At 50.2% G+C, this 25,171-nt stretch overlaps 1 protein-coding gene and 1 long non-coding RNA gene across 5 annotated transcripts in view; one reads left to right on the top strand and one right to left on the bottom strand.

Annotated features, from left to right (window-relative positions):
• Positions 1 to 2,658: 2,658 nt before the first annotated feature.
• The window catches only part of PICK1 (protein interacting with PRKCA 1), a 33,842-nt gene continuing 11,329 nt past the window's right edge, over positions 2,659 to 25,171 (top strand). The window contains exons 1-2 of one of the 4 annotated variants that reach the window (XM_065047396.1): positions 2,659 to 2,881; positions 23,157 to 24,174. The gene's annotated coding sequence lies outside the window, so the exon portion shown is untranslated. Of the gene's footprint in view, positions 2,882 to 23,156; positions 24,175 to 24,968; positions 25,124 to 25,171 lie in introns of those variants that run through there. The other 3 variants (XM_065047402.1, XM_065047422.1, XM_065047418.1) reach the window with 3 other exon arrangements.
• Positions 7,144 to 15,978, bottom strand: LOC135577454 (uncharacterized). The gene is made up of 3 exons (XR_010469253.1): positions 15,647 to 15,978; positions 13,603 to 13,814; positions 7,144 to 12,262 (listed from the first exon to the last, which is right to left on the bottom strand). It is a non-coding gene; the product is annotated as an uncharacterized LOC135577454 (long non-coding RNA).

Below are 25,171 nucleotides of genomic sequence, written 5' to 3'. Positions count from 1 at the left end.
GTACTCTCATTCTGAACTGAGTATGTGGGGTGGGGAAGGGGATGCAGGAGGTCAGAGATGTCCTGAGGATGGATAACAACAGGTCCAGGGATATACCATGCTGGTGGAGAGTGGATGCCAGTTTGAACCTTCTTAGGACTTTTGCACCAAAGGGACAGGCTTGTCACAACATGTTTGTCTCTGTGGGATCTTGCCAAGGCAAGCAGGCTCTGCTTTCTCCAACATGTTGAATTGCTCCTGAAGACAAATGTGGGGTCTTTCAGGAGGGAAGGGAGTTCTCCTGATGAGAATGGCTCTCTCACACACACTCATTCTTGCTGCTCATGCACTGGGACACATAGAGGATTTCAGCACTTAATGGGTTAGGATGTTCTCCATCACATCTTACATTTTCTAGCTTGCTTGCCTTCCCAGATGCTTCTGGTGGTTGGCTTCTTCAGTTTCCTTTGTCACCGGGATTGGTATAGGCCAACACCAACCCTGTAACCGTGAGAGGTCGCCCATAAAATATCTGATGATCTTTCACGGTACTCCTCAGTTAGCAATGAGATAAACCTAGCTCCTGCCCCAGCTCCTCGCTGGAGAGCCAACCTGCAGATGCACCAGTGCTAAGTCAGAAAATACAGAGAGATAAATGGATATGACCCAGGGTACCAGCTTCAAGGGATTTCAAGAACCTTTTTCAACTCCTGTGACAGATATTTCCTCTCCAGAAACTTTGTGTTAAACCCAGCAAAACCACATGAAGCATAAGAGAACCAGTCCCAAGGAGCACCTGAGCTAAAGCCCTCAGAGCAAACCTGTGGGGCTGGCTACTGCCCTTGCAGACCTGACTGACAGCACAGGGTCATTTCCCTGCATGTCTGCCATTGTCTGGAGTAAATTAAGCTCTGAAACCAGAGGGAGGCTGCAGGGAAGACCTCACTAGAGCCCAGTGAGAAATCTTTACTGAACAGAGCTGAGAGAAGAGTGTTTGACCCAACACTCCCAGCTGGGGCAAGAAAGGGATCAAACCCAGAAGGGATTTCAGTAACCCATGGGGTTCTGGACCAGTGTTTGTCCCACCAGTCACCATCCTCATCAGGGGCTGCTGCCACCTTCCAGACAGGAGACAGGTCCCATTTGCACCTCACTGGAAGAGCTGTGGGCACTTCAGCTGTAGACAGGGACACATCTTCAAAGGACCATGTACCAGCCACACAGCTTTTGCAGTCCGAGTCTCAGTGTCTCCTCATATTTAAATGAAAGGGAAGGGTTTTTTTCCCTTCATTCTGCCTTTACCTAGTTCTTGCTTTTGGTCCTGCCTCCTCTTTCTGAAATCTTCCTGTAGCACCTTTTCCCCTCTTTCCAGCTCCCCCTCGCAGCACTGACTGCAGATGCAAGCTCGTATATTTTTTTCCAACTCTCTTCTGTCCATGTGTCATTTCTTCTCTTGTCCTACAAAGAAGTTAGAGGCAGGAGAGTGAGCTGTGGAAAATACACCTCCACTGCAGCAGGGCTGAGGGTGATGCCTTCTCTTCGGTTGTGGTTAGAAGACAGGCTGAGGGGAAGGAGAAGAGACCATCCCTGTTTCAGGAATCCCTGGGGTGGCATGTCTCTTCCTTCAGTGTCTCCTGGAAGCCCTTTTAGAGACAAGGACCCTTCAAGAGCCACCACTGGCCACAACAGCTAACATTGCAGAAGTGTTTTTTCTAACTGCACGTCTTTCTAATGACTGGTTCCTGGGGAAATGCTCATATGACAGGTTTTGACGCCTTCTTTGCAGCATATATTTCTATGGCTGAGGTGCTCCAGGTCCATAAAAAGGGACAGTCTTTTCCGGATGAAGGATCTACCAGTGAAGCTGGTTCATGAGCTGGAGACCTCGCTAAGCCACAAATTTCCTGTGACATGTCAGTGAAATGCTTTCTTCGGGCCTCTGTCCCCAATATGCAAAGGTGGAAGCATGCCACTCCTTCACCATAAAGGCATGTTAGGAGGGCAATGGGTAAAACTGGGTGGGAAGCGGAGATGTGTCACCACGCTGGGTGCCCCTGCATCTGCACTGCTCCCAAGGGCAATGGGAAACAGCTGGGCGCTGGGCAAGCAGGGTGCATCATCACAAGTGCTCAGTAGCATTTGAACGAGGGGACCATGTTGGTGAGACACCTGCACCACAAAGGTGGGACCACCGATGTTGCTGGGGAGGAATTTTGCTAGATGACACCCATCCCCTGCACCCATGGCAATGGAGGAGTAAGAGGGAAGAGCCTGTCTGCAGCCAAGGAGCAGCAGGATCCGCAGTGTGAGAGCCAGGGCCAGCTTTTGTCCCCTGCCCAGCTCAGGGGCACAGCACTGGTATTGTCCCAGGACTGCCTGGGAAAATGGGAGGGGTTCCCTGTGAAATCTTTCCATACAGTGAAACAGCGTCAGAGCTGGAGAGCGAGGGGGGGATGACACAGACATTCAAAAAAATACACACACACACCCCTCCCAGCCAAACAATACCCGCAGTGTGCTGAGGGAAAGGGAGACCCATGAATTGGGAGTTTGATAAGGATTTTCTCCGCGCGAACCCGCTCTCTCAACGGCCCCTTCAGTTTTCCCAACACACCCCCCCACCTCCTTCCCTTGCCGGCTTTCTTGTTTGGGCCTTAAACAGTGCTCTGTCTTTGTTCGGGATACAGGTGAACGACAATCATGTGATTAACACACACTCACACACACGCGCGCACGCACATAAAAGCTTTTTAAGAGCGTCCAGCTTGCTCCAGACCCGAAGACGGGAGAGGAGACCCAGGCTAGGACGAGTTGAGACGGCGGCGGTGGCTAGGATGGGGACAGCCACTGGGACGGACGAGCGGGCACCAGCGGCTCTCTGCAAAATCCCCTTCCTGTGGAGGTGGGCACATGGAACTATGAGGGGCAGGAGGGGTGGCGGGGGGCAAGGTTTGGGATTTGGGGGTGGGAGGGTGTCTTGCCCCTTCTGCCTTCTTGCCTGCACTGGGTGTGACCATCCCAACATTGTGCCAAGGAGAGGGATGCAGAAGTCTCCCCTTCTCTCCCTGCTTTTTTTCCTGTGCCAAAGCCAAGCCCTCGACCCTTCCCAGCTCCCACGTGGGATTTGCGTCTCTGTCGGCATGAGGCTTGCTGCTCCCACTGTGCCCGGAGGGGAGGGCTCGGTGAGGGAGAGGAGCAGAAGGCAACCTTCTTGCTGGAAAGAGGGCAATGTCCCAGCCCCAGGCTGTGGTGCAGGAAGATATGAATGGATTTGCTCAGCCCCATGGTGGCCCAGGAGGTAGAAAGAGAAAGGGATAGGACCAGGCACCCTGGATGATCTTGGGAAGGCTGCAGTTGCCAGGGACAGTTGACCCATGCTGGAAGTCCTGCCCAGAAATAGTATATTAAACATCCTCAGTGAGGACTGCATGTCCCCTTTGGTGTGGAGATGCCACAGGGCCCTATAACACCTCATCACCATTACTATAAAATAGCTGGGAAACTGATTACTCGGTCCGGGGAGGAAGTGGATGATAGTGAGGGGATGGCCAGGTGACCATCTGAACTATTCACAGAGGAAGTCATGAAAGAATTGGGAAAAACAACAAGGTTTCAAATGGTTACTCTTCTTATTTGAAGATCATACGAGTGCAATGCTCCAAGGAAAAGTGGGGAGGAGCAAATGGGGAGACCACCATAATGCTTGGAAAATCTATGGGTGTGCGGCTGGTCTCACTTGAGAGACATCATGGGACATGATTGATGGCAGCTGGGAGAGATCAGGACCAGGCCATAACCTTTGCTGGAGCACCTAAGTCCAGCCCCGTCTCCACACTTCCTTGTGCCCTTCTCTCCAAACTCCTCTCCAGTTGAATGATACAACCACCCTCCCAGGCTCCGAGCATGTGGGTCATTTTCAAGGCCTTTCTAGGACCAGGAGAAGCAGAGTGGGTCCAAAGACCATGTTTGTGTCACCCTCCACGATTCTGTGGTGGCCACAATCTCCAAAGAGTCTTACAATTTGCCTCTTGCCATAGGCATCGTCCCACCAGGGAGCTGGGCACAGGAGACACTGCTGGGCTCTGGTCTTCATCACGCCTTGCCATTTTTGGCTGAAGCTCCCAATTTTGGTCCTAGACCTTCCCAGATGCCTCTTTGCTTTCAGGCATGGGCCAAACATTAGGAGTCTGGGTGGACTGGCTGTCTGTAAGACAGTCTGAGGAGGAAGAAAGTGGTGTGGGTCCCTCAAGAAAAGTAAATTGCTGCCTGCAACCCCGCCTGGGTTGTGGCAGCACCTCACCGTGTCCATGTGGTTACAGGACAGTTGGCTGCAGGGGCTGTGCAGTAATTTTGTCATGCGGTATCCGGGGAAACAAAAGGCACGCCATGCCTGGAGTTGTTTACTGTGTGACTGGGCTGTTTGTCTCTCTGTCAGACACAGTGTCCTGCGAAAGAAGCGTCGGGATTATCATTGCCCATGGGTGACACAGGCTGGGTGATGCCAATTGGTGCGTGGCCATGCGTTCCAATCACCCTGAGATGGGAGGCCTGAGGAAGCTCTTTGGGGACCAGGGCTGGGGCTGGGGTGTGGTTGCAGAGTCCCACCTGGCCCCAGAGCAGGAGAAACCCCATTCCCGCTCCAAGGCACAGTGAGGGCTGCCGCAGGTGCAGGAATCTGTGCTGCTGGTGTGCTGTCTTGATGTGGCTGAGCAGGAGACTGCTCAGTGGGGTTTTTTTTTTGCTCTACAGCAGTGGATTACAGTGCCAGCTGCTTCAGGTGGGAGGTGTAGGGAAAAATCTTGTGGAAAGGAGAGGGGAGAATCGCCTCTGAGCATCACAAAGACTCTGGGCATCTCCTGGCCTGTTGTCTCAGCCAGCCCGATGTTTCCTGGACATGAGGAGGACCTGCAGGGACACTTTTCCTGAATTAACTTGGGTCTGAGAAGATCAAAGAGGAATGGGGCAGGCATGTCTGTCTGCTACCTGCTTTGATGGGTGGCATGGAGCCTCCCTGGCTGTTAACCCCCTCGTCTCCTGCCAGGGAGGCCAGGTGCATTTCCAAAAAGCAAACCCCAAAAAGAAAGCACTTAAGGAGTAGGGAGCTGGGAGAGAAGGGTTTTGCCTTTACTCAGATGGAGGCGGGCATATTCAGTGCAATGTAATGGAGGGAGCTGGGTGCTCTCAGTCTGCTTGACTTTGGAGAGATGCCTGGAGAGGAGAACGAGGGAATTGTACAAGATTGGGCAGAACAACCAGAAAAGGGGACCCTCCCAAGGGGCCTGTGGTTGTAGCAGTGCTGGGTGACCCCGGTGGGCTCATTCCGTGGTGGCTGGGTTGGCTTGGGGGTGATCTTCACCTCTGCCAGTCCTTTGGCAGCAGGGAGGCTCCTGGGGAGCCGGGGGAAGGGTTAAGTCGGGAAGGCTTCAGCCTGCTGCCTTGGCCCCTGTAATTCCTCCAGAGAGTAGGACTGGGAGAACAAGGAGCCCTTTCTGTTCACAGGAATTAATAGCAAAGAGTCATCTGGGGTGTCATTCAAGCCCTGATCAGCTCCCGGAGGAATGTGAGGGAGAGCAAGCGAGGGAGCACGGCCTGAGGCCGAGGCACCAAACCAGGGCAGGAGCAGTTCAGCTGGTAACCAGCGTTACCGGCTGGCATTCGGGCAGCGGCACCATCTTCCCCTTCAGCCCAGCCCCCATGTCCTCTCTGCCTGGTGCAGGGGCTCACCCATACTCAAAGGGCTCCCATCAGCTCCTAAACTCATCCCTGGCTACTCATCATTTTGTCCTGGGGTGAAGAAGATGTCTCAGCCTGTCAACACCACAGCCATTGAGCTGAGCTGGGAGGGATGGGCCAGGCAACCAGGCGCCAGCACAGCCCCACTGCCCTCACGGTGGACATGACCTCCAGAAGACACCCCTTCTCCAGGGCTCTAACATCACCCCCAGCCTGTGATGGCTGTGGGGTTTGTCCTCCCAAGCAAGCTTGCCCATGGAGAGGTTCTACAGGGAGCTCTCAAGCATAACTGGGGACATGGGGTGGTAGCTCAGGTGACAACAAAGTCTTTGCCACTGCATCTTCTTGCCCAGACTGACTTTGGTCACTGCAATTTCGAGAGAAAAAAAATCAGGCCAGCGAGTTAGCCTGCTAGCATTCCATGGCCTTGCTTCATGGTCACACAGGGAGGTCTGAAAGTGCTGCCTCTTGACACTACAGCATTGCCTGTAATGGCAACCAGATCTGGTGGACAAAGAGAGATTTTGATCACATCTCCGCTAGCCTGAGAAGGGGACTTTGGAGTGGCCTGTCCTGCTCTGTGACCGAAGCACCTACTTTCTGCCTGGCTTCATTGCTTGTGGCCCACATGATGACACCTTGTAGCAAAAGGTGACCCAAAGCACTGTTGTCAGCCCTACCATATGGACTATGAGGTCTTCAGAACAACTCTCTGATCAGCCCTAGGTGCGTACATGGCTGCAGCACTGACTAAGAGCTGAGCTCAGCAGCCTGACAGTGAGTGCAGGTTGGGCAGACGGTGACCTGCCTGAAATGTGAACAGAGCTGGTCTGGAGCACACAAATTGCTTCTGTTGGCCAAAACACATGTCACCAAAGCATTTCCTCCTCCCCACACACACCAGGGTGGTGCAAAAACAGGCTTGAGCACTATCTCTGTACCTTAGCATCCTCTGAGAGATGCGCGATGCCACCAGCATGGACTCCTCCACCCCCTCCCCGCTCCCTGTACCACCACAATGAGCACGCCTTGTCGTAGAGGGTTAATAAATGATGCAAGAAAGGAGCCTTTTAATGCATGGTGACCTTTGACCTTTCATAAATCACAGTGTTGGGCTGTGAGTGCGCGGGGGGCGCAAGGCAGTGGGGGGAGAGGAATGGGAGGGGGTCCATGCAGCTGCGCCACCGAGTTGACATTGTTCCCACCATCACTAAAGTGCAACAAATCCCTCTATTGTGTTCCTGGTTTATCTGGTTCCTCTTGTTTATTAGCAGAGGTTGTTTGGCGCTGGCTCCAGCCCTGGGCGGGTGGAAAGAGTGTTGGCACGCACCAGAGGAGGAGAGGGAGGGAGTGGGGGGGACCGGGACGGGAGGACGAGAGCAGTTCATCAATGGCTGTATTGTCCCATCTTTTTTGTTGCTCCTGTAATGATATGTTCGAAAAAAGGGGATTAAAAAAAAAAAAGGCAGGGGGAGACAAGAGAGGGAGAGAAAGACAAACCACATAGAAGGACTTGGTAAGAATGGCCGGTCTGGGCCCACAGCGGATGCTGTCGCAGCTGGGGAGGATGGGTCGGGACGGAGCCGCGACGGGGCCTCTGTGCCTTTATGCTGCTTATTCAGGTCCAGAGTCGTGAGCCCCAGTGGCTCAGTCAGGCTGGGCCCACCCGTGCCAACTCTATTAATGACCAGTGGGGACCATGTGCCCATGGTGGAGAGGATGGGGTGGCAGGAGTGAAGGGCTGGGGCTGGTGGGGAAGGGAGAGGAGGGCAATTCTTCACATCCATCAAGTCTGAACCTGCCTTTGTACAGAAGAGGCAGTTGGGGGGCACAACACCTTCTCAAAGCACTGGCGGTGGACCAGATGATCCCTGTGGTCCCTTCCAATCTGGTATGCTATGCTTCTATGATTCATCCCTCTTGGTCATTTTTCCCCAACCTGCTCCCTCATTATGAGAAGCAACAGGGTCCCTTCCTAAATTAGCAGAGATTTTCTTGTGCCTGGACCTTACTTACACGAGCATTTTTCCCCCTGGAGCTGCTGACTGCCTGTGGAGAGCTCCTCTGGTTTTCATAGGGATCGGCAGGACAGTGCTGGGAAATGATGGCACTTTGGTTGCCGCTTTACCCAAAGCTAGATGATGATGTGAATAAAACACCAGGGCCACAGGGACTTTGTTCATCATTGCTCTGCCTTAGCTACCAATGGAGCTGGACTGAAGCAAGCATCCTAAGGGGTGCACGTGCCACCATAAATTGCCTTGTTGAGATCAAAGTGAGATTTATTGAGAGAAGAGTGAGTATGGGATGTTCAAGGGCATTTTCTAGTTCATCTCAGCCCACCATATAGCTGTTCTTTTCCCAACCACACCAGCCGTTTCTGCTCCAGTGTCTCCATTACCTCAGAGGTGTCGCATAGGGGCACATTGATCTGGACATGCACAGGTGCTCTGCTGTGATTTCTTTTTTTTCTCCAAATGGTATAATTCAGAGATTAAAACATTCTGCTGAACTTGAAATAGCAGGCTTTATTTTGTGGTTATTAGGCTCTTGTGCCTGACCTCTCATCTTTCAACCTGGGTCAAGTTTTAAATGCAAAATGCTGGTTTGAAATGAAATGTCAGAAATTCCTTTGAAAATGTCCATTTGCAACATTTTGGCATCTAGAAAACAGAATAATTCAGGAAGACTGCATTGAAATGAAATGTTTTTGATATTTTAAAAATCCCCCTCCCACACTCACTTTCCAGCCAGAATTTCTTGTTGAATTAGGTCTGGATCTGCAACTGGTTTCCTTCCCCTAAGTCCCATTTCTTGGCAAATTATTTACCAATAAATGCTTCCCTAGTACCAGTCTTTCCTACCCTCAGATGATGCCACATCCTTGCCATCCCTGAGAGGTCTCAGGGTCTCCACAAAGCACTGGAGTGTGTAGGAGAAGTGGAGAGGAGGGGATGGGACACACTCTCCAGTATTGCAGCCACGCACGGCAATGCACGCGGTGAGACCCTTTTTCACCTGAGTGGAAAATTAAGTGTGTCAAAGCTGAGAACTATTGCTGACTTGATGAAAGCTAACATTTTTCGATACCCTCTTGTCCCATGTAAACATAAAATGAGTCAGCCATCCCACTGGCCACATAGAGATGAGCCAGATAGTGACAACAGGATTATACAGCTGTCAACAGCTTCCCAACCCCACTTTCAAGAGTGGTTCAGCTCCCCAGCTTCTCCTCTGCCCATCACACTCCTTCTCCAATACAAGCCAGATCAGCGTCTCCACGATGGAAAATTCTCAAACCTAATTCTGGCTTTCCCCAGTCAGATAATGCTACATATCTAGCAGGTACCTCTATACCCAGTGTCATCCTAAGCATATTCACGTAACCTCTGAAAAGAAGGAATGGATAACTCCTGTCACCAGTTGGTATAACTACTTGTTCAGTTAAATCATCCAGGTCTACCTGTCCTTCCCTTCCTCCAGTCCAGTGAGAAGGGACTTCATAGGACTTCTGGGTTATGAACCTGAAGAGTTATAGGGTTTTGCTTGGAAAAATCCGGTCACAAAATTAGTTTAGCAGCAACCTGGAAACAAAGTACAGCTTGCCTGTGCCAAGTGGAACCAGTAGCAACATCAACCCTACACCTGAGCTGGACAGTCACAGGAATATATCAAAGCCAAATCCCCTTCTGAGACTCTCATGTCCTTCTTCTTTCTTGTGGGCAGTCTAAGCTTTGCCTAACCTAAGTCTGCCTACCAGTCTCATCAGCCCTCGCAGCAGGTGGCACTGGTGGCTTTGAAGGAGATGCTCTTGTCTGCCCAGAGTAGGTCATGTCACATCACAGAAAGGACAGAGCGCTGGGACCTGGATTTATAACACACAAGTGCATCCCTGTGTGTCCTTAAAGCAAAGAGTAGCTTGAGCTGCTGTCCCTGAGAGCAGCATCTGGATCTCACCACAGATATCCCCAAGAGCATTCGGTGGGTTGTAATGAGGACCAGCCAGGTTGCCTCAAAGCTGTGCATGCACAGCACTGTATTTTGCAGCAGGGAGCACCTCTCCTTCCACATGGAGGAGAAGAGGAAGAGAAAATGGAAGAGAAAATAAATTATCATCATGCACATGAAGAGGACATCTTATCCCAGACAGCATGGGAGACGTTCCTTGGACACTGAGGTCTCAGCTGTGCTCTTGGGGGCCTGACTCTGCTGCTTTCAGTGGCATCCCTTGGGACAAGACTCTGGTACTCACCGTGAACTTGACAGTCTGAGCAGCTGTCAATAATCTTACCATTAGGTTTTGCTTTCCAGATCCCAGGGAAGTTCAAGGAAGCACTTGTCTGCCAGCAGTGGACTGGGAGTTCTTAAATGAGTATCAGCATTAAGCTGGAAATTCACAACAAGCCTGGATCGAGTTCCTAATCAAGAGGTGCATTTGGGACATTTTAAACCCAAATGCCACCTCCTGGGAGCAGCACAGGCCCTGCACCTCTGCAGAGAGTCACACACTTTGCTCAGGAGCAGGAGAGGAGGCACAGCCCGTCGCCCCCGGGACACGCGACACGGTGACTGGAGGAGCATGGCACTGCTGGCGGAGTGTCCCAACCCAGATGGCCCAGCTGAACCTGCTGGGCAGCAGAACTCCCCGGCACTGCCAACTGCACCAGCACCTGCTCCCGTGCTGCCCGAAGCACAGCTGTCTCCTGTCCCCTCTTCTCCTTACTCCCCCAGGAGATTGCACAGCATCCGTGGTCCCCTGGCCACCAATGCGGCCCTCCCGCCAGGGGTCCCCTCGCCCACTGGCCAGGTCTGTTTGAATCGAGGCATGAGAATTTCTCCCCCATTCGCACAATCCTCTTGCCTCCCCCCAGCCATCAAAATCATCCTTCCCTGCCTCCCTCTTTCTCCTTCCCGCCGCCTCCCCCTTCTCTCCCTGGAACTTCCCTGCAGCTGCAGAGCTGGCCAGACAATCGGGTGTTTTAGAGAAATACATTTTTGGGCTAATTTGCCATGCATAAGTGTTTCTCTTACCCTTTAAAGGCAGGGAACAAAGAGCACATTCTCCGGGAGCTCTGCCCTGTTGTGAGCAGCCCTGCAGCTGTACAGCGCTGTGCTACCCTCCGCGCTCCTGCTCCGCTCTCTGCTAGCTGCACAAGGAGACAGGGCTGTGCTTCTCCCCGAGACAACGCCATCTCCTACCCATCACTACACATTTCTTCCTGGTTTGTTTTGTTTTGTTTTGTTTTTAAAGTAGAGCCAGAACAGTGGTGAGGGAAGGGATTTGGCAGCACTGTCACCTAGACTGACTTGCCAGATCATCCAGGTACAGTCTTTTGTATTGAGACATCATTTATTTGGAAAGTCTGAATTTTTCATTATTTGGGGCTTAATCCTGTGTCCAGGTTAAGTATTCTATTCCCTCAATAAGTAACACTGTGGCAATGCATTACACACACCCACATTAGACTGCATGAAATTTTGTGCCATGAAGGAGCCCTAGTCATTAAAAAAGAAGTCGTGTGCGGGGTTTTCAGGTCCCATTTCCTCACTTCAAGCACTGGTAGTTATCCCTGATTGGGGAATTTCTCAAACACGAGGATTTTCCTTTGTAAGGATAGGATGTTGAATGATGAACAGATTTGACCTGGTGGACCAGATCAGGAATGAGATACAGATATTCTGGCATGAACAACTCATGAACATGCAAGGTTGTGGGAGAAGATGGCCTGGAGCAGCTGGACACTGAGGAACTGAAGTTTTTTATCAGCTTTTTGGGGACCTCATTTCAGCACTTGCTGAATAACCTTTTTCCTACTCATGGAAAGCTGGTCCAGCAAATGGGGGCAACAAGTTCTGGTGTAAGTGAAACAAGGCTTTTAAAGAAGCCGCAATGAAGTCATTCACCCCATTTCAGCAGGCAGGTCCCACCAAACTCTTCCCACCAGCCCAATCCCATCCACTGTAAATAATCTTAACTCAGTCCAAACCAGCCACATTTTCAGCTCTGAATTCAACACAATCTAAAGAAGCTAGCCCAGTCAAGTCTAGCCTATCCAGAGCATGCCTATCACAAGCTACCATCTCAAACATGCATTCAGATTGCACTCAGTCCATGTAAGTGTAGCTCATTTGGACTGAGGCTAGTGTAACTCAGCCCAACCCAGCCATACCAGGACATTCTGAGACATTTCAAGCCATGCTCCAGTTGGGGACTAGTATAGTCTAGCCTGTCAACTTACACTCAAAGTCTGACCCAGTAACGTGATGAACCAGGATGTGCCAGCTGCAAGGCAACAGAAGCTCAGTTTTTACACACTTGAAATGTGTTTTTAGGTTTGAAAATGTCTTACCCAGAGTACAGAGATCAGCATGGCTTTCAGAGTTCCAGCTTGTGGGACCTTGTCTCAGATAGGTTAACAGCATTGGTCCATTTGAAATGCTCTTCACATCATACTGATACAAATACACTTGTTCTTCAGTTCTCTCCAGCACATTGCACCCTATAATTTTGCACCCAGAAGATCCTCTTGACCCAAATCCAGATGGATCTCTTGCAAATACAGAGAAAGATAGAGACTTTGTTTTAAAATTCTTCTATCTAAGAAGAGAAGGGAAAGGAGGAGAGGAGAGGAGAGGAGAGGAGAGGAGAGGAGAGGAGAGGAGAGGAGAGGAGAGGAGAGGAGAGGAGAGGAGAGGAGAGGAGAGGAGAGGAGAGGAGAGGAGAGGAGAGGAGAGGAGAGGAGAGGAGAGGAGAGGAGAGGAGAGGAGAGGAGAGGAGAGGAGAGGAGAGGAGAGGAGAGGACTGCAGTCAGCAGAAATGTATTTGGAGAAGCACATAAAGCAGGAAAAGGAGAAGGTCTCACGAACTGAAGAGCAAAATCCTAAGCCTCTCAGCTAGGAAAGGCCAGCTTGGAGGAAACAATAGCTGGAGGAATGTACAGTAGAAGATGGTGTAATTGGCAACAGCACCCCAATGCTAGGACTGTGGGGCAGGTTGAGCCTCACCTGGCACAGCCCACAAAACCCTTCAGTTCCTTCCTGGCTTTTTGAGTTCTTTGCACTTAGCAAGGTCAGTAGCCATACACATGTAATAACTTGGTTACAGTAGGAAGCCATTAGTGGAGCTGAGGCTTAAAGACGTGTGTTTATTGACAGTGTGGTGGCACTTGTTCCACACAGAGCACCACCTGCTCTTAGCTCAGCTGTGGTCTTACTGCTCTGAGACTCCTGCTTTGCTATGCTACTGCGAATGAGTTGTATGAGGAAGCAGTGGAGAAATTCAAGATTCTTAGTTTCCAAGCTGCGTTTTAAACTCCAGAATTCACTCTTTTGACCTTACAAGTGACTCCAGTAAGCGCCAGTCAAGTATTAAAATCGTAATGCCAAGAAAAAGTCAATTTCTCCTGGACTCAGAGCTGCAATAGTGAAAATCCCATTGAGCAATGGGTTTAATAATATTTAGCATCCCCTGTGGGTAAATGTTCTTCGATCCCTCTAGGAGACTGGACTCGAACATTTCCCTGGCAGGGCTGTAGGGGACATCACACAGCACAGGTGGTCTGAGTGGCACAGGTAGGTTGGACGCCAAGACCAAGTGCCAACACAAACACTCTGAAGCCCAGGATGAGGTTAGCAGGAGCAAAAATCAGCTCCAGCCTTTGTGGTTACCATCTCAGTAAGATAGAAAGAGAGATAGAAAGGAGACAGAAGGGAGTGAGAAGGTTATGGAGTGGGGGAGGGCTGGGAGCCTGCAGACTTCTGTTGCCACATGATTTTCCTGATGTTTTCAAAGTGCTGCTCTAACACACGCGCATGAGCCCCATGTGACAGCTTATTTACGAAAGCACAGGCGTAATGTTGGGTACATCTCGCATCCGCTCAGCAGCCCACCTGACTGCCAGCTCTGTGTGCACCCACTGTGTCCTCCCCATCTGCGCCATCGAGCCAAGGGGGATGGGTGACCCATGATGGGTGGACATTGCTCCTGTCTTGGCAGGGTGGGGAAGCGAAGAGAAGGACTGTCTTTCCATTTCCAAACTGCTCTTTACTTCTCTTTGCCTGGCACTACATGAGGAGACTCCAGACGCAGGATGCTGTCCCTTCTGTAAGAGAAAAAGCTTTTATTTCCGATCTGGCTGTCTCACTTCTTTTAATTTGCAGAGCACCTGGAAGCAAGCTCAGATACAAACTGATTCAGCGTATGCCAATATCCCATACTTGATCTTCAAACAGATGCAGATTCTCTTTCCTTGGATATAAATTTTTCTTGTACCATCATCACAGAAGTTCCATTTCACCCAAAGATCCACTCAACAAAAGAGGAAGCCTCCTTAGAAAGGTCAGGCAGAAGGCTAAGGGAGAGAGTTCACAATGAAATAAAGCTGGTTGTTTCTTCAGGGATGGAGGATTTGGCCTACCTTCAATTCATTTGCATACAGAACCCCTAGCTCCACTAAAATTGTCCATCTCTGCCAAAAGGAGGTCTAACATATGAGCAAGAGAGATGCAGTCTGCGAAAATGGAGTTTCTGAAGGACAGCAATAGGAACTGAGTTCACAGAGGCTGTTATGGGACAAGATTATGCTGCCATAAAGCATATATTTCAGGAATGGCAACTTCCTTTCCTTTCTCTCCCCATAGTCCTAGGTGCTAGCATTCCTAGAAAAAATGTCAGTGGAAAAAAGTCATCACCTCATATGCTGAAAAAAAAACACAACAGTGACCTTTGCCAAAACAGAAGCTCCTATGAAGAAAGGATATCTGACATTTTAAAACTTTGATATGGTCAAACCACACAATGTCATCCCTACCTCCTCTTTCCAGACAATCAGTCCTTGCTTTTAATGACCCAAGAGCCAAGGGCGCTACCTCACCACACAGATCACACCTCCCATGGCCATGCCTCTTTCCTGCACCTCAGTAAGTTGCTTCTAGGAAGGGTTAATTCAACCAGGGCCTTTTACTCCAAGTTGTTTTCCAAGTAGCTGAGAGAATAGGTCTCTTGTTACAAACATGGCTTCTGGGCATTTGGTGATGCTTTCCCTTTTCTCTCTCTCTGTACCACAAAAGAACCTTTTGTTCTTGTCCCTCTGTCTCATTTACTCTCCCCCAGCCTGCTCTCTCCTCTTCCCTCCATTGGCTGCCAAGTGACTAAGGAATGGCAAAAAATGACCATGGCGCGGTCATGGCAAATATTTCTTCAGCTATTATCTGATAGAGACCTTGAGCATCTACGCGAAAGGTCCTCTGCCTTCCCTCAGGCTTCTCCTAGAGATGGGGAAAAATGAGTCAGACACAACATGGCAGGATATAAGTTGAATCAGCCCAACATGCTAATGGGAATGTCTTGCGAATGGAGTCATGGTGCCTGTCTCAGGGAAATCAAATGATAGGGACCCAGAACTGGCCGGAGTCCAGTGGCAGATTCAATGGGTCTAGATTTTTATAGGAACTCTCAATTTATTAAAAAGCACACAGTAGGCACGAAAAGTCATTTTCTTGCCTCCACATTTACTGATTCAGCTGTTTCTAAGCTGGAGCTGACACTCTTTGTCAGATGGGTTGTAATATTGTATAGTTTCTCCACACCATTTATGTAAATAAATTGTGCATGATCACCCACCACAGCAAAGCTGTGGCAAATCCCCATGGATATCACGTCTTCCCACACCCCACTGAAATTACACCTCAGGCATTCCCACATACATACTTCTAGCACGTGCGGCTTCACTGAGTCATTTTACACGTACATACATAGATACACAAAAGTTCACATGACGGTAAAGTCACCGCAACTTCCTTGATGACCTTTCTGCAACAGAAACAATTCCCCAGACAAATTCCCACCTCCCTACCTTTTAGAGCATATGGGTATATCCTTCACTGATACTGCCTTCTGAAAAAAAAAAAACAAACTAAAATTCTTCAGTCTCACCTGAAGCAAATCTTGCTGTTTCTGCCTTCTCATCTTCTTTACTGACCCTCTTCACTCCTCTGACTACCCTTTGTCCCGAGTCCATCTCCGTCCATGTTGTGCTTTAGGTGAACATGGCATTTGACGGCTGGGTCCATCTGCCAAGCTTTTTGCACTCTTCTCCCATTCAGTGCCTTAGCTATTTTGGAAGGCCCTTGAAAAAATCATTAAATTTCAGCCTTAGTGACTTCTCGCACACACGCATGCAAAGCTGTGGATATAAGGCGTTATCTGGAGAATTTTTATTCCTGTAGAGAAGGGGAATGGACTATACAGATAAAAGGGCCATTATATTCCCACATTAGAAGGACTTCTTGTCTGGTGGATTTTAACCAAGCTGGTTAAAACATCATGAAAACAGTGCACTGACAAACTCCTTATATTCGTGTGACTGTGCCCACAATAAAGATTTGTGCTAAGTCAACCATACCTGTTACAGAACTGCATGCAGAGCAGCTTTCATTGTAAAGCATCGAACCCACCTAATATGTAATAATTAATGAATATTTAATAATCCACATCCTTCCTCCTGGCTTGATAACATCTAAATGAATCCCAGCACAGACACAGAGATCCGTATTGCAATCCCAGCTGTGCCCCACTGCTCTCACAGCAGCTGTGTTGTACAGGGAGGGTACAGTCAGCCTCAGTAGATAAACATGGATAATGCCCACCACAAGGGACAACCAAAGCACCTTGAGATGAAGAAGTTTAACCTGGTCCACTCAGAAACACATTAATTCAAATGTTGTGCATCTAATGCTACAAACATAAACCTGCACATAAAGCAGTGCCCCTGATGAAGCAACACATTGCTGGATCCCTCAGTTAGCAATGGTTCCAGTTCCCTTTCACAGGGTGGGATCTCACAGTCCTGCAGTGGAGACTACTGTAGTCAAAGACACTACAGTGCCCAGACAGCCCTGTCAGGGTCATCATTGCAACCTGTGGAGACCAAGAGGTCAGCTGTTGAAGTCCCTTTGGGAAAAAGAACCTATCACCATCACTCTCACAGATGAGAAGCCCAAGGATGGATTATGCATTCTTACTTAGATAATTTTGGATGAATCAAGAAAAGGGAGGAGGGATAGCTGGATGGCTAAATAAAGCCAATGAGATCACATGTTCTGCCTTTTTATCTGCTTTTCTCTTTCTGCTTTTGGACAACAAAGCTTCCTTTGATACAAAAGAAGAGGGGGGTAGAGAGGATGGGGAGAGGGGGTGACAGAATCACCCCAGTGGCCCCTGGTCACTTATCCACGCTCCTTAATGTGACGTTCCCACTGACAGAGACAGAAAAAAACAGTGATCTCATGATTCCAGAGACGATGCATGCAAACAACCCCGGGAGTTAAGGGTGAAGGGGACAGGAAAGAGAAGTAAAGGGTGAGTGAGCAAAGGGGAGAAAGGGAGAGGAAAACGTAGGAGTGATGGGGAGAGGGGACATGGGAAGCAGGAGCGTGGAGGACAACTGTGGATGGAGTTAGAAACTGAAGGTCAGAATCCAAAAAAGGATGTGTAAAGTGATTGTAGGGAAAAGGAGAAGAAAAAGCAGTCTTGAGACCAAGGGTAACAGGACTGGTGGAAGAGGGTTAGGTGTGACATTGTATGGCAGGACTGAGGGCAGAGTCAGGGATAAGAGTGGACTGAGTTCTCAAAGATGTGAGGGAGGGAGATTGGGCTCTGAGGCAGTGTGGAGGAATTTGATAGGAGTGGGTTTTGACATGTGTGGGAAGGAGGGTGAAGTACGTGTGGGGTTGGGAGCAGAAGGGGTAAGACTTATTGAAACTTGTTACTTCTGCATTCTGCTTACACAAAATCAGGTCACCAAAACTGCCAAGAGAATAATCCTGGTCTCCCACAGCCCCAGAGCCAACAGATGCCAGTAATGTGATGGGGAAGAGAGATTTATTACCTGAGGCATTCAGCCATGTCCAAGGGAGACAGTGGTGAGGCAGTGGGGTTGGAGACAAGCAGCCCCGTTTCTGCTTTGCTTGGGTTGCTCTCTCTGTAGGAGACCTTCACACCTGCCCAGAGGAGCACTGCATGGCACCAGCAGCCACTTCCTTCAGCCTTCTTCCTTTCCTTCCGTCCTGCCCTTTCTTTCCTCCTTCCTTTCTTCCCTCTCTCCATCTTTCCTTGCTGCCTCCCACAGGGAGACTCAGTGCAGTTGGCAGGAGATGTCCTACCTTCTCCATCCCCTTGTGGGACCTGCCACCCCAGCAGCCCGTGTTCCTAACCAGTGAAGCAGCCAGGGGCAGCTGGAGGCTTTTGAGCCCACAGGAGTCCTGATGGAGCTGGGACAAAGAGGAAGATGAAGGACTGGGGAAACAACAAAAAGTGTCTCCCATCATGAGCTCACATCTCAATGTCCCACAGCTCTCCCCAACACTGGTCTGTCCCGGGGGCTCATCATGTTTCCCCCTCCTCTGTCTGCTCCGTGGCAGCTAATCCGTGACCCACTGACAGTCTCTGTCCATCACTCGTCTCTGCACACAAAGGGGTAATTAAACCCTGACCCTCCACTTCTTTTATCCATTTCCTCTGCGCAGTCACTCCCCGAAATGGCAGAGGGGAGGGTCTGCTGTGGAGGCTTCTGCCCCAACCTCCAGCTGTAATGAAGATGTAAAGCACAGGAAGGACTCACTGAGAAAAGAAAGATGCTGAGGGGGCAGCCAAAGAGGTATTGAGTGGTACAAGGCTTCCCACATGCTCGTGCTGCACTTTGCTGACCTACATCCTTCACGGACATTTGTAAACCTTCAACTCTTCATCATCACACCACAGATTGTTCAGCATCATCCCGTGTCCATGCATACGTACAGCAAACCCACTGCTCCCTAGCGCAGTGCCAGGTGTGGGTGCCCAGCTCAGGATCTTCAATACCTCCAGCCCTGGGCTTGCTGCCCCACAATACCACCCAGCTTTGTTGATGTGTCCCAAGCCAAAGCTTTTGCACTCCCTGGTGCAAACCCATCGCCTCCACTCGGGCTAAGCCTGGTTCCTCAGGCCTGACCCATCAAACTTTCCTCATTAAACACTTGCAGAAGGGCAGAGGGAGCTCTGGATGTCAGGGCGCGTCCCACGGAGTTTGGCTGGCCAGGACGAGGTGACGTTCCTCTTGCCTGCGTGGCAGGACAAGGCAGGATGCACTCAGTGGCAGACAGGAATCACAAAATGCCAGGAAGTAATTATTTTAATTTTCTTTTTCTTTTTTTTTTTTTTTTCTGACATTCCACAAAATTTATTACACAGATTGATAAACAGCCAGAAATGATGCTGAGCAACACAGACTCTGCTTCCTCCTCCCTACCCCGAGTGGGGAAGCTGCCTCCCTCCCACGCATGAGCAAGAAGGGCTGGGGCCGGCTGAGGAAGGGCATGACGGGTAAAGCAGTGCCCCCGAACAATTAAGCACTGTCCCAGGCACTGCACACCCCTGTCTGGGAACAAAAGAGTCACACACAAGAGACCTGACTGCGAAGCCTCCATCCGCTTTCATCACTGACCCCCAGGGCAGCCAGGGCACAAGGTCAGCCCACTTAAACTCCAAACTCGGCCAGAAATAGAGCTGGGAAGTGGGCAAGGGTGGCCAAGTGCAGGGGTCCCCAACCATTTGAGGGGTTCTTTGACTGAGCCATTTCATTTCATCAAAGACACATTTTTTTCTGAGAGGAAAATGGAGAGCAGCGGGTGTGAAGAGAGTAAGGGGGAGGTGGGATGTTCACCATGAATTATGACCACTCTCAACAAGAATCTTTTACATCGCAGAGGTGAAGAGAGGATGGGGTAATTGGGCATGTTAGACCCATGCATAATGAGGGCAAGTCTCTGTCTGTCTCCCACCTTCCACTCCGCCAGCGCTCGTGAGATATGGTCCCCCATACACCCCACTGCTATCCCACTGTGGGGCTCCACACCCTAAGGGCTCAACTCAAGGTTCCCAAGCTTTGACCGACAGCGCCTCACAAGACTGGCAGTCCCGGGCCGTGCAACAGCGTGTGGTCACCCCTCTGGTGTGGAAAGGCTGGAAGGCCTTATAAATTAAAAACTATCACCCAAGTCAGGGTCCGTGCTTTCCACCTGCAGGTGGTCTCAGAAAATCCACCAGGTTTTAAGTCACTGTTTTTTCAAGTTGTAAATATACTGCCTTTGCATGTAATGTTTTCATACAGGTAACAGCTGGACCTTCAGGGGGGTCAGCACTGAGGATGTATAATAGTGATAGGTAGGGACAGATGCTCATGAGAACTATCTCCTTGACTAGGAGAAAATCTGTGGGGACAAATTCAAGGGAGAATGAAACCTGTTTGGTGCACGTGGAAATACAATGCATCTACCATAGAGTATTGTCCATTCCATCAGGCTTCTTCCCTCTGTGTAAGCTTCTGATAATTTTAAATGCAGCAAATTTCAGAAGAGGGACAATTAAAACACTGAGTGAGGGAAGAGGGTGAACACGGATGGACAGAATCAATGCACAAAAATACTGCTTTTCATCCCAAAAATGTGACATTTCACCATCCAAACTAAGTCAGCCTGAACTCCAAAGGACAGCGATATTGTGTTCTGCTGAAACTCCATGGGGCAAGCACTCAGAGCTTGGTGCCCCTATGGGAGAGGACCTCCAGCTTGGCAGAATGAACTGAAGGTAAATCTCATTCTGGGAGTTTTAATACAGCAGTGATAAGATGTACAGTTTGGGAAATAAGCAGTCAGGTTATTTGTAGCTAAGTTTACAACGTTTCTCACCCTTTCCTCTCTGAGTTGGTAGCCCCAGGACACGTGCTAACAGCAAACTCCCACCCCAGCATGTGATAAACCACCCCTGAGCATGACTGTCCCCTAAGCCACCTGAGTGGGGCCACCACCTCCACCTCTGTCTTCCACATGCCCCATGCAGAGGCCCCTGCAGGGGTCTGGAGCACCCAGCAGAAGTGGGGCAGGGACAGGGCAGGCAGGCTGTGGAGCGATGGACAGGGAATACAATTCCCACACTTACCCACCAAAAGTTCTCCCCAAAAAAACAGACAATAATGCTTGAGGGACAGCAACTGAGGAGGGTGTTAGCTCAGCATTAGTCGTGTTGATGCTGAAAACAGTAGCAGAAAAGCAGCCAGAAACATGAGATTCAGTACAGAGAAATGCATCTGAGTGCCAAGAAGCTAAACTAGTCATGCAACGTGTGATCTGTTTGCAGACTCCTTATTACACGTGATGAAAGACAAGCAGAGGCAGTTTGACTCTCAGAGCCTGGGATGACTTTTCATGGGTTTTCTATTTAAGGGTGGAAATATGTCTGTATGTGCAAACTAAGCCCTTTTGATCCAAGCTGTATCGGTAGACATTAAGCAGTGAGCCCACTTTTCAGGATAAAACTGCATTTCAAATATTTGAAGCAATTATTCAGACCCATTCTTGAGTACAAACAGCTTCCTGGGATATCTTTTACAGGTTATCAAGCCTTATTTTTTTATTTTACATTACCATTTTCAGCAGTAGCTCATTACTTTTCCTTTGAGAGAAGGTGATCAGCGGGATTTCTAATATTCAGACAGACACGGCTTTAGGGCACGTGCAGATTCATTCTGCATCTCACACAGAGAGGCTCCCATCGATCCTGGACATGTTGGAACGACCGTACACAAAAGGCAGGGTCAGTCACCACACGTGTACAAAGGCTGATGCTTAAGGGCCAGGCAGAAGGACGCAGACAATGCGCACATGTCAGCGGAGCAGCACAAAAGCAAGGCACATCAGTCCTACAGGTTTTGGTCTTGTCAGTGTCAGCAGGTGGGGTTTTTTTGTTTGTTGGTTTGTTTTTTTGGGGGGGTTTGTTTGTTTATTTGTTTGGTGTTGTTTTTTACCCCAGGCCAGTTCTGCCTCCTGTCTTTCTAGTGGCAGGAGCTGCAGGAAAGGAGACGTTCACAAGGCATTTTTTCCCCTTGCAACCCTAGTAGCAGAAGTGGACTCAGGAGAAGTGGGGTCCTGGGACCAGTCTGTTGCCCGGCCGCACACAAAGCTCTGGGCAACCCTCTTGAGCACAAGCAAATGATTTATGTTATGCAGGTAGTTCTACCCTTTTCCCCGGAAAATAAATCCTACATCAAAAATAAGCCCTAGCATGATTTTTCAGGATTTTTGAGAATGCTCAAAATATAAGCTCTACTCCAAAAATAAGCCCTAGTTACAGTTCATTTTAAAAGTCGATTTAAATAGTGTCCAGGCAGCTATACATGTAAAAAAGTAAAATTAAATGGCAATGGAATGCAGCAGGACAGATAGACCCTTCACCAAGAAAAGCAGGCACCCCCAAAATAATTGCACTCAGAAGACCCCATGAGACCCGAAACAATGAGGGCTGGCAAGTGTTGGGCTCTCACACACGGATCAGGTAGTCCTGCTGGCGTGACATGACTGTATTTGAATAAATGTTGATTTTTGTTCACGAGTATCGGTAAATGTGGATTGTTGTACATGGAAAAAGGAAATAGAGTGGCAAGAAATTAATGATGGAATTCAGGGTTTGGAGAGTTATTATGGTGTTCCAGAATGTGATGACATGACTACATTGGAATAAATGTTGATTTTTTATTTATTTATTTTTTTGTTGTTGTTCCAAGAATAAATGTAGATTGTTGTCCATGGAAAAATAAGATATCCCCTTAAAATAAGCCCTAACGCATCTTTTGGAGAAAAAAAAAAATGAGACCCTGTCTTATTTTCGGGGAAACAGGGTAGGTTTCCCCCCCACACCGCCCCTTGCGGTAGAGTAGGAGAATTACCCCACCTTTGCGAACCCCGAATCCAGGCGCCCCTCCTGCAGCAGACGCTCTCGGCAGTGCCCACACGGTGGAGCTCCCCGCTCACAAATGAAGCCCAGCCGGCCCGGTGGTCACCTCCTCCCGGGGGGACCCTGAGGGGCGGGAGGCAGCAAAGGGACAGCGTGGGACACCCAGGGCCATGAGCTCCTGCACGGAGCTGCCCTGGACAGGCAGCAGCCCCGACTTGAGCGTCTGCCCACGATCTGCTGTATGACATTCGCTTCAGCTTTGGGGGGTTGTGCGGGTGCCTCTGCGTCCAGCAGTGCCCGATCAGCCAGGGGCTGGAGTTCAGCAGGGGATGCTATGTAACCATATCACAAATATGTCACCACCCAGCTGTCAATAGCGAGGTTATATGCTCTGAGGAGGACAGGGGGACAGGTTAAAAAAAAAAAAAAGCACAAAAAAAAAAGCACATTTCAAAATATTTAAGAAGAAGCAAGCTATGGACAGTTGTTTTGATTCAAGAATTTGAAAGAGGATTACACAGGAAAATGTTTTCAAACGTTGCAGGATCTCTCTCAGGATCACAGCATTGTAGAATCTGTCCAGTTACATTTTCACTGTCTCTAGGGGTGTGTATTCCACCACCTCTGGGCTGCTGCAACACTGCTTACCCACCCTTATTGTATTTTTTTTTCCTTTTAGCTAACTGGAATTTCTATGATGCAACTTGCAAGACTTGCCTCTTGCCTATTGCTGTGCAAAAAGCCTTGGGAAGAAACTAACTCTGTGTCCTGTGCATCACCCTCAGCCAGGGCCAAGCGCTGTTTTGCTGCTGAGCCCCAGCGAGCTCCTCACGTGCGGAGATCAGGGCCTGGCTCATCAATTCCAGTGCCTCACTGATGGAAAACTCCCGTCAGCATCCAGGGTCAGGGTGTCAGCCCCTGCTCTCCACAGAGCTCCCACTTGAAGGACTGCGTTTCTCATTCAGCTTCTCTTCATAAATAAACCACCTCTTAGACCCAGGACTTCAAAGTGATTATTAACAACACGCTCTTGCCCTTGTACTCCAGCACTGTGGGTGGCTTCAGTTGGCGTTTTGATGTACGCGGTCAAGAGGTTCGTGGGGCTGCACACTGCAAACACCAGACACCCTCTCAGCCAGCAAGAGAGGTCATTGTCATCGGCCAGTCCTTGTTGCTGATCACAGTGGAGTTTTCAGTTCAAAAACTGCCTTTTTTAAAAAATCTGGGTCAATAAGTCAGGTTTGGCAGCCTGGTAATTGCTCAGAAGCCAGCAGTGCTGGAAGAGATGACACGTAATGCAACAGGCAACTGCATTCCTATGGGAAATGAAAGCATTCTCCAGTGATGGTGCTGTCTTGATGGAGGCAGAAAATGCATTTGCACACCTGATCCCTACCCTGCCGCACACACCACTGAGGACAGAACAGCGCAGAAACTTGGTGATCCTGCTGTACGCATGGTGGTTTTGCACACAGCTGTGCTGACAGGCTTCCAAAACGTTACTTCCACAGGTCACCGCTGCCTTGCCAGCAGCACGAGAAATTGTGCCAGCCAGTTTCAAAGCCCTTTGTGTCCCTGCTGTTATCTGAATCACCAGTTCGGGACATGTCCACATTCACAAACGTGTTTCTGAAACGCTCCCTTTCTGTGGGAGGCCAGTGCTGGGGGTGTTTGCGTAGGGGTGTCACCTTCCACAGGTAACAGTGCAAGTGACAAGTGCAAGAAGTGCTGTTCCCTTGAGGCGGGCACACTTCAGGTGGCCCTCCTGATGACCAAACAGCTGGTAGCTCACCGTGGTCCACAAACAGCAGCAGGACAAGCCACGGTGCTGCTGTCCCATGCTGTGCTGTGAAAGCCCTAAACCCATCCAGCTCAGCAGTTCCCAGAGAAACGTCTTGTCTTTGAGGGTGCCAGAGCACTGGAACAGGCTGCCCAGGGAGGCTGTGGGGTCTCCTGCTCCGGAGAGATTCAAACCCGCCTGGACACCTTCCTGTGTGATCTGCTCTGGGTGGGCTGGACTAGATCGGGGGTATCAAACTCATTTTCAGCCCATCATTTGGCCCTTTGAAGGCAACCGTGAGACTGATGGGGCCCCCGCTGAAAAAGAGTTTGACACCCCTGATCTAGATGATCTCCAGAGGTCCCTTCCAACCCCGACCATTCTGTGGTCCTGTGACTCCTCAGCTGCCACCTCAGAGACTCACTGCCCCCAAAGGCTCTGCCTCCCGCTGCTCCTCCAGGACTGGGGTACCTCAGCAGCCCCAGGTGGAGCGGGACGGGAGGGGGGCACCCGGGAGACACCGGAGGGGGCTGGCTGCGCTGCGCTGAGGTGAGGTGAGGTGAGGTGAGGTGAGGTGAGGTGAGGTGAGGTGAGGTGAGGTGAGCCCCTCCCGGGCGGAGTAGCCCAAGCGCAGAACCAGGACCCCGACACCACCGCCAGCACTGCCCCGCTCCCGAGATGGCGGCAGGAGCGATCCGGCCCCGCCCCCCGCCGGTGCCCGTCCCCATGGCAACGCGGCACGACGCGAGCGGAGGGGGCGGGGCTCCGCGGCTGCTTCCGGGCTGGCCCCGGCGGTGACGTGTCGCGGGCTGACAGCACCGGGCGGCAGGTGGCGGCGGGGGCCGCGCGCCGGGCAGCCACTTCCGGTGAGCCACGGGACACCCCCTCCCACCCCCGCCCCTCAGGGCCGCAAC

This window comes from Columba livia, chromosome 1 (assembly GCF_036013475.1).
Source record: "Columba livia isolate bColLiv1 breed racing homer chromosome 1, bColLiv1.pat.W.v2, whole genome shotgun sequence".
Classification (NCBI taxonomy): domain Eukaryota; kingdom Metazoa; phylum Chordata; class Aves; order Columbiformes; family Columbidae; genus Columba; species Columba livia.
This window is presented reverse-complemented; position numbering and strand designations above follow the sequence as displayed.